Source organism: Lutjanus erythropterus, chromosome 14 (assembly GCF_056507025.1).
Source record: "Lutjanus erythropterus isolate fLutEry1 chromosome 14, fLutEry1.hap2, whole genome shotgun sequence".
NCBI classification, from domain to species: Eukaryota; Metazoa; Chordata; class Actinopteri; order Lutjaniformes; family Lutjanidae; genus Lutjanus; species Lutjanus erythropterus.
Genome location: NC_139330.1, coordinates 9781952 through 9794516, shown reverse-complemented (window position 1 = coordinate 9794516; position 12565 = coordinate 9781952).

Genomic DNA, 12565 nt, shown 5'->3' with positions numbered 1-12565 from the left:
TCCAGAGACATGTTCTAGTTTTCACTAATCACTTCCATTTAGAAAAGGGGCATGCAGGTTATGACTTTAGTCCTTTGGATGTGACTGCACTTAGCTAAAATGTAAAGCACAACCATCTAAATGTACACCGATGCCAGAAGTATCATATTAAGTATAATTAAGTTAGTGTGAGCGAATGTGTGTTCTGACAAATTTACTGAGCTCTGATGTCAGTGTGAGCGCATCTGGAACTCTTCCATATGATTTGCAGTGTTACAGTCAGAAACAAGCAGTTTATAAGGAGAGAGTTTGGGGATTTCTCTCTAACACATGCTGCTCCAATTTTATTCATTAAGATCCCTTTGTTCTGTATAAACTCACAATTGCACAACATCTCCCCTCCTCCTCCCTTCTCTTCACAGTGAGCGTCTCTGTGGCAAACACCTAGCAAAGGGGTAACCTGAACCGCCCCCCTCAGTCTGTGTTTAGATCACAGTGTGCACCTTGTTTCCCTCCTCTGGCCGCCACAGAGCAGCTCTGCTGGCCCTCAGGATGTGGAGGGAAGGGCCGCCGCCGCCGCCGATGCCAGATGCCAGATGCCTTGGTGCTTCCGAGTCCTCCTCATCAAACCCTTTCTTTGAGCCTCCTGAAAGCCAGTCCCGGAGAGAGTGACGGAGCTGAGGGGAAAGTGAACCTCTGACCCCAACTGTCACCCGTCCAGCAGCGAACACTGAGCCCAGTCATCATCGCTCACCCCCGCCTTCACCCAAAGACGCCACACGACACAGCTTCAGCTCTGCAGTGATCCCTGTGTGTGCAGCCCAGAGAGACAGACAGGTTCTCTGATGCCTCTGTGGTACAAGTCTTCTGGTTATAGTGCATAATGTGATAATGGCTGTGGGAGGCATCGTGCAAAAACCTCATAGCCGATAGTGCCAGATGTTAAAGGGATCATGCAGATTATTTGAATTGGGTTTCCATGAGGTACTTATCAATAGTCAGTGTATTAGCTACAGTAGATGGCACACTACAGTTTGGAGGAGCAGAGAGGAGCACCGGCACAGGAGCTAAGCAATGAGCTGCTGTGGACGGGGTCAGCAACAAAAGGTATTTTAGCCACTTAAATAAAAGTTCCACCTAAAGAAATCAATATCAGTTTAAGTGTACACTATATTTAGAATATTTTCACCACTTTTCTTTGCAAACAATCAGCCTTTTTCTGACCAGAAACTGCTGCCATATAAGCCAAGTATCACACTCTCTGCACAAACCAAACTCCATAGGCAAAATAAGTAATTTTACAATGTGGAACTCAAGAGTTGCTGGTCTACCACTGCCTCAATCTGTTAGTTTGTTTGTGTTATTCTGTGGCTCTGGTGCTTTTAAAGGTTAGTTTGGATTCACCAAAGTCACACAGTAACACAAACAACCTAAGAAATCGAGGCAGAGGTAAACAACTCCTGTGTTCTGCACAGTAAAATGACTGATCTCACCTATGGAGTTTGGTTGGTACATTAAGTTAATGAGAACAGACTAGCTGATTCCACTAAATTCCAGTATGATTTATTATAGCGGAGAAAAGGCTGTCTGATGAATAGCAGTGAAAATATTTTAAATATCACATAAACTTTTGTTGCTGACTTCTTCCACAGCAGTTCATTGTTCAACGTCTGTGCTGATACTCACAGCACAGTTCTCCAAACTTTTCATACAACCCCAATCAGAATGATCCCTTTAAGGTGCTGGTCTTTACTGCATGACAAGTGTTTGTAATGGGAAGTCGTGGCATTATTGTTAACGTAATTTTCATGAATGATCTGCTCACCTACAAAAGTTATGAATGCTATCCTCTTACGGTGAAAGTGAGGAGATTAGAGTGTCTGACAGCAAGCGAGCAGTGCTTGTCAGTCGTGCCGTCAGTGGTGAGGACAGCTGCTACTGAGATTACACTGCTGCTAAGCTAACAGGTGAAAGGCCAAGGAAGGACCTGCATTCAGCAGGTGCTAAGGACAACAATAACTGACTGTGACTGTAAACAGCTGACGCGAAACAAGTGTGTAAAGGCAGGATCTTGGAATAGTCTGTCCTTGTAGTCGTCCAGACATTCATGCTCTGTGCTCCCTTATGCGTTTATGCATTTATGCAATTTGTCTCCCTTTATGTCTGTTGCACTTAAAAATGTTTAACCATTGACATGTATTAAAAAGAGCAACTAACTTTCTGTTTCTGCCCAACAGTGACAATTATCACGTTTTCTCCACTAGAAGGCACTTAAGAGGGCACTTCATCAGATTTTCTCCACTGGAAGAGCACTTAGAGGGTACATTATCATGTTTTCACCTCTAAAGACACAATAGGGGACACTTTACCATTGTTTCTCCAGTAGATAGGCAGCCTAGAGTGCACTTTATCACATTGTCTTGGACATCGGAGGACATAATAGGGCATTTATCCTGCTCTATTTAGCATAGGCCATCCAAAAGGGCACTTTTGCTGTGTTTTTTCCAAACATGGGGGCTCCAGGGGCTTCAATCGCCATGTGTGGATTGCTAAACTAAGCACAAAGCAGTGACATGCACTGCACACTGTACAATACTCAGGTGTTAGCACGTTACAGGAAGACATCAAGATTAGCTTAACTCTCGCCTGTATGCTTTGGCACGTGTGCGAAGCTTGGCGATCACAGTGCAGCCACAGTGGGCCACTGTATCATTAGGCTTATGATGATTACTCTCCCTCTCTCTGTGTAGAGCGAAGTCTGGGATGTGAGGTTAAAAGCTCACAATTTTCCAAATGGAAAATCACAGACACAGATACTATTATGAAGGTGTGTGTTAAGGGCTACGAGCTGTCTGAGGGCAACAAAGCCTCTCTTCACAGAGGACATACACCAGGTCAAGAGACCAATACAGGATCTGCTTAAAGAGGTCCACACACTTTCTCTCTGCCTGTCACTAAACGAGACACACAGGGACTGCTTGTATGAAGGCTCCACACACAGTATGGAGGTAAATGGCTTGCCTGTCATTTTTTGGGTCAATCTGAGCATGATATTGGTAAAGTATGTCCTTCACAGCAGTAAATCTTTCTATATGTCCTTTTAGTTCACAGCTATTTAAAGACACAAGATTTCGACCGATATAGAATAGAAGAAATCTGTGTCAAAGTTTGTTTAAGGAGGTTTGTCAAAACCAGGCCTTCTTTATATATGGCCTTCATAATGGCTGACCTCTAAACTTAAGCCTATCGAATCAGCTTTACATTGGTAGAAAGATAATTTGATTAGATGTGAAGACAACATTTTAAATTAATAAAAAAAATAATGCTTCTTTCCAGAAACGGGACGACTCATTTAAAGCAACATCCAGCTGGCTTACAGGTGAAGACTGTATACGTCCAGTAACAAAACCCCATAAACCTCTGCTGCCTGCCCACAGCATGTTCACACCTCCCTCTCAACGGGTTTGAATCTCTTCAGAGAAATACAAGTTCCAAAAGGATTCCTGATGAAGGGCTGAGAACCATTTCCTTCTGAAGAACCCTTTTTTTTTTTTTTTTAAAGAAACAGTTCCATTAATAACCCCTTTCATCCAATAAATGAGAAGAAAGAGTTCTTCAAGGATTTTTGAAATCCCCTGTGGGGGCAAGCCAACAAATCCTTTCTGGTTCCAGTTAGCACCTTTATTTCTGAGAGTGTACTATCGCTTCGCAGAAGTTGGCTCATTTTGTTGTTATTTCACCAAAGGCTGATGATACACTGACACTCTGCATGCACGGTGTTGCACACGAGAAGTTCGCAGGAACGTCTTCACTCCTTTTGAGTAACTGGGTCTGCTGATATCATTTGGATGACATATTAATATTGGTGACATCTACACCCAACTCCAGAGATTCACGGTACATCTCAGGCTCCTCGTAAGTCACAGCTTTCTGAAATTCCTGCGGAGCCCACAGTTAATGCAGTGACTTTACCACAGGTACAAAGACTGGACTGTTTTTCCTCCTCTCCCTGCACTAACACAGCTCTCTGCCCTGACGAGGCAAGCCTGCAAGCAGCTGAGTTTACTGCTTAAAAAATAATTACTAAATGACTGCAAACAAGTGCATGGTGTTACAGAGCTTTTGTTTTGCTGTTCTGCTGAACTTCAACACAGGAAAAGAACACTTTGTTTTACCGGCCTTATCTGCAACTGTTATATTCAGGAGAAAGGGGCTGCACTGTTTTCTGAAATACTTTTTGCATAATACCACATAATAAACCCCACAGGAAAAGAATAGATGAATGGTTCAGTATGCTTTTAAAAGCAAGTGAACACAGCGTCTGTGTCGAGTCTAAGGAGCAATGTGGATTGGTTTTGTGGCTCGAGATCTTTGGCCCTGAACCACATGCAAACATTTATTTAGGCACTGGGTCCAGTTTGCAATTTCTCCTCCAGAGTCTGTTTGTTTAAGCAGGTAACTTATGTAAGTAGGTCTTTTTGAGGGTTGAATACGCGCCATTCCCGAAGGGGTCTGCACATCAGTTTTGACATGAGGGGATATTTGGCCAAAATGTGGATGTGGAAATGTAAATCTGCAAATAAAAGTCTACATCCTGTCGGGATATGGAGACAATCAGATGCAGAAATCGTGGATCGTTTCCAAAGGAGAGCTTAAGGCACACGCTAACACCTTCAGAGATTTCCAAGGCAACATGCATGCTACTATGTTTTCATTTTAAAATGCATATGTTTAGCTACATTTACACTTAGTATGCACGCTACCCTGGCATTTTAGCACACTTAACATGGAAATTTGGAAATGCTGCTGCCTCACATGCACTCACTGATCAGGTCTTATCAGTCATGACATGTCATTCCCCAATTCTTCTACAGACACTGTGAGGCTGACAGTTGCTTGACCGCTTCAGTTTTAATGCTCTTCTTAAAGTTCATGTCTTTGGATGCCAAGTTCTAAACAGACTTTCATCCGCTTTTTAATCTTGCATCTTACGGAGTCTGTTTCCAGCTGTTTTGAGCCACTGACTGCTGCAGTGTGGACACCACAACACAGCTAACAGAGCTAGCACCTATTTACAAAGTTAGCATGCTCACTGTATTCCCAGTTCATGCATGTGTGAATAATTGATTCATTTCTTTGGTTAGCTTGCTGATAGTGTGGCTAATCTATGTTAGCTGCTAAATTTAGTTAGTCTGTTGTCAGTGTTTTCAGCCACAAACAAACATAAAAAATACAATGATGAAAAAAAAATAACTTAATGCCATTGTCAAAAAATACCTTTTGTCCTGGAGGATTATATGAAGAGCAGATGTTTCCTTGTTTCATCATTTTTGTCCTGTCGTCTTGGTATTTGCATGCTTCCTTTAGAGAAGTATGTGTTTTCAGACGTGTTAGTGTGAGCAGAAATTACTCCTGAAACTGTGCCAAAACGCCCATCCCGACGAAGATCATTTTCATTTTAAAGCGCTGTTTTAAAACAAAAACGTAGTAGTGAGAATGTAGCCCAGGGATCTTTAATTGATACCCTTTCTGCCTGGCCAAGTGTTTGATGTCTGACAGACTGTATCCTTAGCTTCCACTAAAGCTTACCTGGAGTAGCTGGCAGCCCTGCTTGGCACAGCAGAGAGAGTACGGTTAACTCTCCAGCCTCCTTGGGCAGAGTGAAACACTAGACCCTGGATACCTCCTTGGGATTTAGGAGATTAGTGACCTGGCTTCTCTGAGGAGCTACAGCTGCAGGAGCCTAATGAACTGACACCCTATCACACTGAACATCTCTATGGAAGCCCACCTGTCCCCCAGCCTGATGTGTTGCAAGACATGGGTCGATGGTAGGAAGGAGTAAACAAGCTTGAAACTGTCAGTCAGGATCAAAGTCACATCAAACAAGCATTTCAAATCACCTTAAGAAAGCGTGACCCCGTTAACGACGGAGATGTTCTCAGCTGTCCTGAAGCTCCGTCAGGGTCGGTGAGTTGACCCGTGTGTGGCAGGTTAGTGGGCCGCACAATTACCCTCTCCTGCAGCAAAAACTTGTCATGTTTAAAGATGACACTCTCACTACAAGTACTGACCCATGACACATGCCTGTTTCAGCCTAATTAAGAAAGAAACACAATTACTTTTAAACTGACCTGCTGACCACTGGGTGAATGTGGCCCCTTCAAGGCTCCTTTAAAGCCTCTGGTTATCAATTACTACAAACAAATGTAGCTCTATCTTTAGAGGATGTAGAACATGATAGAAATGTTAATGCACTACTAGACCTACTGGATCAACCTCATGCATTATGAAGTCAGGAGTTAGGTGAGAGGATCTCCTATTTCTGTGGCAGTATGCGCCTGACTCAGTCTGAAGGAAAGTAGTCTTGCAATTCCAGAAAATCAGAGATCTCGCTGTCTACTGATCGTTTGGGGATTACAGAAAGGGTTACACAAAGGGCCTACGCCATTGTCAACATTTATACCTGCATGCTGGTGTGCCTGTGTCGCTCTGCAATTACACTGCCAAACCACTAGTTGGCAGTGGGATCTCTATGCTGCTGTGATGAACTTTTTCCTTCTTCCTATACTTGTAACAATGGCGACCAAAAGTAAGTTGGAGTTGGAGCTAATAGATGTCAAACAACAGTTAGTCTTACTGCACTGCAATCCAGAAAAGAGACAAGATGGTGAAGGAGGCGGTGAGTACAACCGTTGAATCACAGCTGTTGCGCTCTGTGTTGCTGTGACATGTAGTTGCATTTCTGGGGAGGTGCACGTCAGGCTACAGTTTAGGGCATGGTGTAGGGTACGCAGCTACACCATAGGTATGGAGTTCCATTCTCCTCACTGATCCGAAAGACTTTGGGTTGGTTTGGCAAATGAGTTTTTTCTTTAAACCCCCTACATTTAGAAAGTCTAGATGAAGATGACAAATACGTAGACATTCATTTAGTAGGAATGGTGATGAGGCTGCCAACAGCAGTGAGAGCAATGCCCAGCAGGTGAACCGGCACGTCTCCGTGCTACCAGTCCAGACTCCGTATTGCGGTCTATGCTTGAACCAATCACCCTCTGGTACCCGAGCCAAGTCCTTATGGACTGAGCTACTGCTGGCACAGAGATAAAGAAGAAGATGAAACTAGGACTCAGACCTCAATTAGGAACGGAGACTTTATACCCAAAAAATGTGTGGGAATCTGTCTGAACTGGAGGGTCATCAGATGTATCTGCAAGAGCAAATGGAACATAAACTTGCAGATTCGTCTGGTTCTCAGGGTAGGATTTCATTGTGCCAGGCAAAGAATCCCCATGTAAACCAAAACTTGCTGTTTTTGCACGTCTTTTTCATACCGATTGAATAAATGAGATATAACTTGTTAATTAGTGAACTTAAGACGTGCAGCTAAGAAAGCTGCTAAGCGTCTTTCCCAAAGTGTTTCCCAATAATCTTTTAAATCTGGCATGCATGTTTTAGGCATCTGAGAGCAAGTGGAAATCAGACCATCTGAACCGTGGGGCCATTGTGTTGCATCATGGAAAAAACAATAGATTTTGGTTTCTGTTTATTGATCACACATAGGTCCTCTGATCTCTGTGGAGAAAATAGGTCCCTGCTGCAAAAGAGATCAATCACAGCTATGAAAATTACAACCAGAAGACATATTGAGCCTCATTTAAATTCAAAATGATGTATAATTCAAAGCATGTATGCAGGATGTGCTCAAAATCTCAATGTTTAGATGTGATGAATGGATACAACTGTGCACTGTGAGGTATAATTATGCAAGATTGCACAGAAAAGCTTAGATGTAAAAAAAAAAAAAAAAAAACGTGTAAAAATATACTTTGTACATTTTATGCAAATTTGGTGCATTGTTTGTAGTGGTCACATATTCAGCTACTTTTTTTTTACATTTCCATGTGTGAAATGAACCAGAGAAGGTTTAACCTTCCACAGCCTGGTCTCACTTAAAAGGGAGCGCTCTCCTGACCACCTGGACAACATACCAGACAGTTTCTATAGTGACTCACTTAGGCGTTCAACACCCAGCTGTAGAACACCTGGCAAGATCTGGGCTTCCACTTAAAATACCAGCCACATGGTATTGTATGTTAACAGCGTCTGTCTCTGATAGAAGAGCTGAGCTAACAGATTGAGTAGATACCGCACAGTCTCAATTAAAATCTATCCATCTGTTTGAAACCCAGTTAAAACTTACCTGTCTCATTAATCAGTAAAGTAACACCACATAAAAACCTGAGCCGTCATAAATGTGAGTGATGAAAGGATCTGAGGAAGGATACAATAACTGCACTCATCCTTTGAGGATCGGATTGGCACGTCCCAAAAATAATGACCGACTGGTGTTATTACATCTGACTAGTTTACAGTTTACAGTTAACAGTTTACAGTTAACCTCTTCCTGTCTGCCAGCATGACACATCTCAGAGAGTTTTAGCAGCATGCTTACAGCTAAAGCTTGGGTGCAAATAGAGGCCAAGCACTTTCAGCCAAAAGAGTTTTCTAGCCTCTAGGTTTACTTCCTGGTTATACCCCCCACAGAATATATGCAGTAGTGTTTCCCCGCCTTACCCACAATAGAAAGAGTCATAATTGACCTTGTTTGCAGTTCCTGTCAACAGTTTTACAGACGTCTCTTTTATAATGGAAGTTTGTGGGGGAAAATGCTTTTGAGGCTGGTGGGGTATTTTTCACTGCAATACTTTTAGCAGTGCAGAGGTTATATTCATTAGTTAGCTAGTAACAGCATGGTATGTCGGTGTGTCTGTGGGTGTTGTCATAGATGTATTATATTCAACTAGATACAGTATGTAAAGATGGCGCCCATTTTGTCCAATTAGAATTGCTCACCTGGCACAATAAGCCAAAAGAGTTTTCTAGCTTCCAGGATTACTTCCTGGATGTACGGCCCGCCGAATATACACTGAACCTTTGACCCCCCCCCCCCTACTTGGCCCATAGCTGGAAGCTGATGCACTAAACACATTCACATCTGAAGAAAATTAGGGTTTTTTTCTGAATACGTACACTAACTCACTCTCTAGGATTGCAAGTGTTACTTGAAGAAGTTATCATTAACCAATGGGACCACGCTGGTCGATCTGTACATGCTCAATCAATGGACGGACCATCTTTCCACAACTGCTATATGGCGACTAGATGATTAAATAAACAATTGACATGATCCGTTGTGTTTTGATTGGTTAGTCCACGTGGATCAGTACTATTCTATAGTATTTTACTTGTTTGAAACTTGTTTCTTTTTTGGCTTTTTGGCTGAAAACAGCTGCCTGTTGTGGCCAAAATCTACACTACGAGAGCAGTGAGAGTGAATCACAACGTTAAAATTGCAGGCCGGACGGCTAAACAATGAGCTGAAACTGTAAAGCTCTGTAAAGCCTATTCAGGTGATCATCATCATTACGAGCAACCCCTTTCACACTGTCAAAATGTTCTGAATATCCTCATAATCACAGAAAACTGCCACATACGACACAAGTGCTCCTTCCTTCACGCTTATTAGTGCTTTTTCAAAATGCTAAATACACCTCTCACTGTGGTAACAAGCTCTGTGGCTGCCAGGCTCGGATGCTTATGCAATATGATGCCAGTTATCAACAGTACACTGGGCACATAGCAGAGGTTAATTCACACTTTAATTATACAGTGAAACAGGATGCTGCAATGGTGCCCATTAAACTTTATAACCCTTGATGCTGCGCTACCCTATGATATATCAAAATCACCATCTAACACATCTAATAATCACTGCAGTCGTTTTCTTCCTGTTCCTCATGAGGTAATCAAAACTTTTCCTGTAACTCGGCCCTTGTACATTTGTTTATCCTCATGTGTGTGTGACAGTGAGTTTGCCTCATGTTTTCTGAGAATCAGTGTGAAAGATGATGTGACGGATTTGCAAAACAACATCTCTGAGTGACCCCCGTCCCCTCCCCCAGCAGACACTTAAAGGCCTGATGCTGCGGATAAGGAGACCTCTGTTTCACAGGTCATGTGACAGAGGTCAAGGTCCAAGTGCTCAAAGACAGACAAGTCCAGTTTCAAGGCCCAGGCTCAAACAGGGAGCCTGATCCAGTGGTGAGATTTTCTACTATGGCAGGTATTTCTGATAATACAAAAATAAAGAACCACCTAAAAAACGATTGCAGTTTATTTGAAAGATATACCTATGATATTTTCTCTTTTTTACCTTGCCATCAGACGGCCTTTTCAGGCAGGAAGCCGCTGTTATATAAGCCAAATATCACTCTCTCTAAAGCATTGTCAAAATCAGTGTTTTTACCGTGCAGAAGACAGGAGCTGCTGGTTTACCGCTGCCAATATCTGTTACTTTATTTGTGTTACTATGTGACTTGGGTGCTTTAAAAAGTTAGTTTGGATTCACCAAAGTCACACACAAACCCAAATAAAGGATGAGGACAGATTGCGGCAGTGTAGACCAGCAACTTCTGCCAAGTAAAATTGTTGTTTTTGCCAAAGGAGTCTGGTTGAGCAAGAGAGAGAGCATATCTGGCTTATAAGACAGCAATTTCCCATCTGAAAAGTCTGTCTGACAGCAAAATGAAGCAGTAAGAGTGTTCCAAATATGGCATACACTTAAAATTATATAGTTCGATCTTTTTTAAGTGACTAAAACACATTTTGGTGCTGAAGCTGTCCACAGCAGGACATCGCTTTGCTTCGGTGCTGTTGCTGGAGGCATGTCGACCGACACCGTCTGTGGATAAGAACCTCACACAACCCCACATCAAATAATCCAAACTGTCCCTTTAATCACTTGAAGTCACCCCACAGAGCCACAAAGTGACACAATGTACCACAAAGTAAAGACCTGCCAAATACCACAGAATGTGTGATGTGTGTTGCGTTGTGAGCGGTTTTGTGAGACACTGTGAGATGCTGTCGGACACAGAGAGATGAAAGAGCTCCAGGCCTGTTCCCGGGCGCGTGGCCAAGACCGTCTGCTTTGAAACATCCCTGTGAAACTAAACGTCTCCGTAGGCTCATTTCAGCGGGACATCTTTGATAGATTTTGATGTCCTGCGCAAATGGACACTAACATCTGATCAAATGCTGGAGAACACAGTGTGTCATGATAAACAGTTCACATGACATCTACTGGTGATCACAATAAAATTGGCTTCTATCATGAAGGAATGCACAATGTCAAAAGTTTGAGATTCTATGGAGAGGCTTTTTGTTCTTTTATTTTGGTCTGATTTGTTTCATTGTTCTACTTCACATCTGTAAATATCCTTCCTTTGTATGTTTTATACAGATGTACATGATGTTGATCATTCAAGCAGGCTTTACAGTGTGTGTGCCAACATGTTCAGATCTGCAGACCTATGACTCTGCAAACTGCTTCAGTCCATTTGGGTCTATTGCTAATGCCAAGGCAGGAATGTGTGTTTTGCTTAACTCTCTCAATACCTGCCAGAGCAAATCATATTCAAAAGGCCAACATTTAATTGCTTTAAGCTTTGCACATACCTATTGCACCACATTCAAAAGAGTGTTTGGATAAGAGCAGCTGTGTGTGCCAGAGATGTGTACTTTGTGATCCTGATATTAAAGACTTAGAGAGGAATCAGCAAGATGATTAAATTATTATATCATCAAGAAGAAGAGCAGATGTGCTGATGTGACCGTCTCTGACCTTATTTGCTGTGATCATGTGGTTTAACAAGCTGACAGCGTGGCACAAGTATATCTGTTGGTTGGTCTACAACCATTGTCCTGACTGAAGTATCTGAATGGATTATAATGATTTTTTTCAAAGATATTCACCAGTTAATAAATTTAACTGACTTTGGTCCCCTGACTTTCCTTTTTGCGCCATCTTGAGGTTAACATTTTTATTTTTGGGTGAAATATCTTGACAACTAATGGATAGGTTGCCATTAAATTTAATAAAGGCATGCACTGTCACTGCAGATGTTATTTGCGCCCGAGTTGGAATAGCCAATATAACTATTTACACCTTTTTTTGTCACCACCTCTCAACAACTCATACACATGCGAACGGTACTCGCTCACGGCTGAAACCGACTTTAATGTAAACCCCCTCTGTAGCTGAATAAGATGCCCGAGGCTGTTGATGCAATATAACGAGGCAGAAAGGAGGTGGAGTGGGTGGATAGCTGGAGACCGCAGTTCATGTCCCATGTGAAACCAAAATGTTTGCATCATATGACCTTTGCCAGAGTCGCTTCAACGAGGTCACGTGACAGACCTAACCATCATCTTGTACTAAAGAAGAAGTATTTCTTTTGTGCCTAAACCTTATCAAACTCCAAAGCTTTCAGTGTTGCTGAATACTGTATGATCCACACTACTCAGATTCAAAAATTCTACTAGAAAAAGTACAGCTGAACACGATTCAAAGCTTGAGTTCCTACTTGTAAATTTGGGACAAATCCAGTCTGACGTCACGTAACAATTGCATCACCAACGGAGGCACACGTTAAACCATCAGCTGAAAGGCGACGTAAATTATGGCAGCTGGCAACCGGTTGGTTTCCTCCTCTGTTTCATTTATATGCAAGAAGGCTGCACT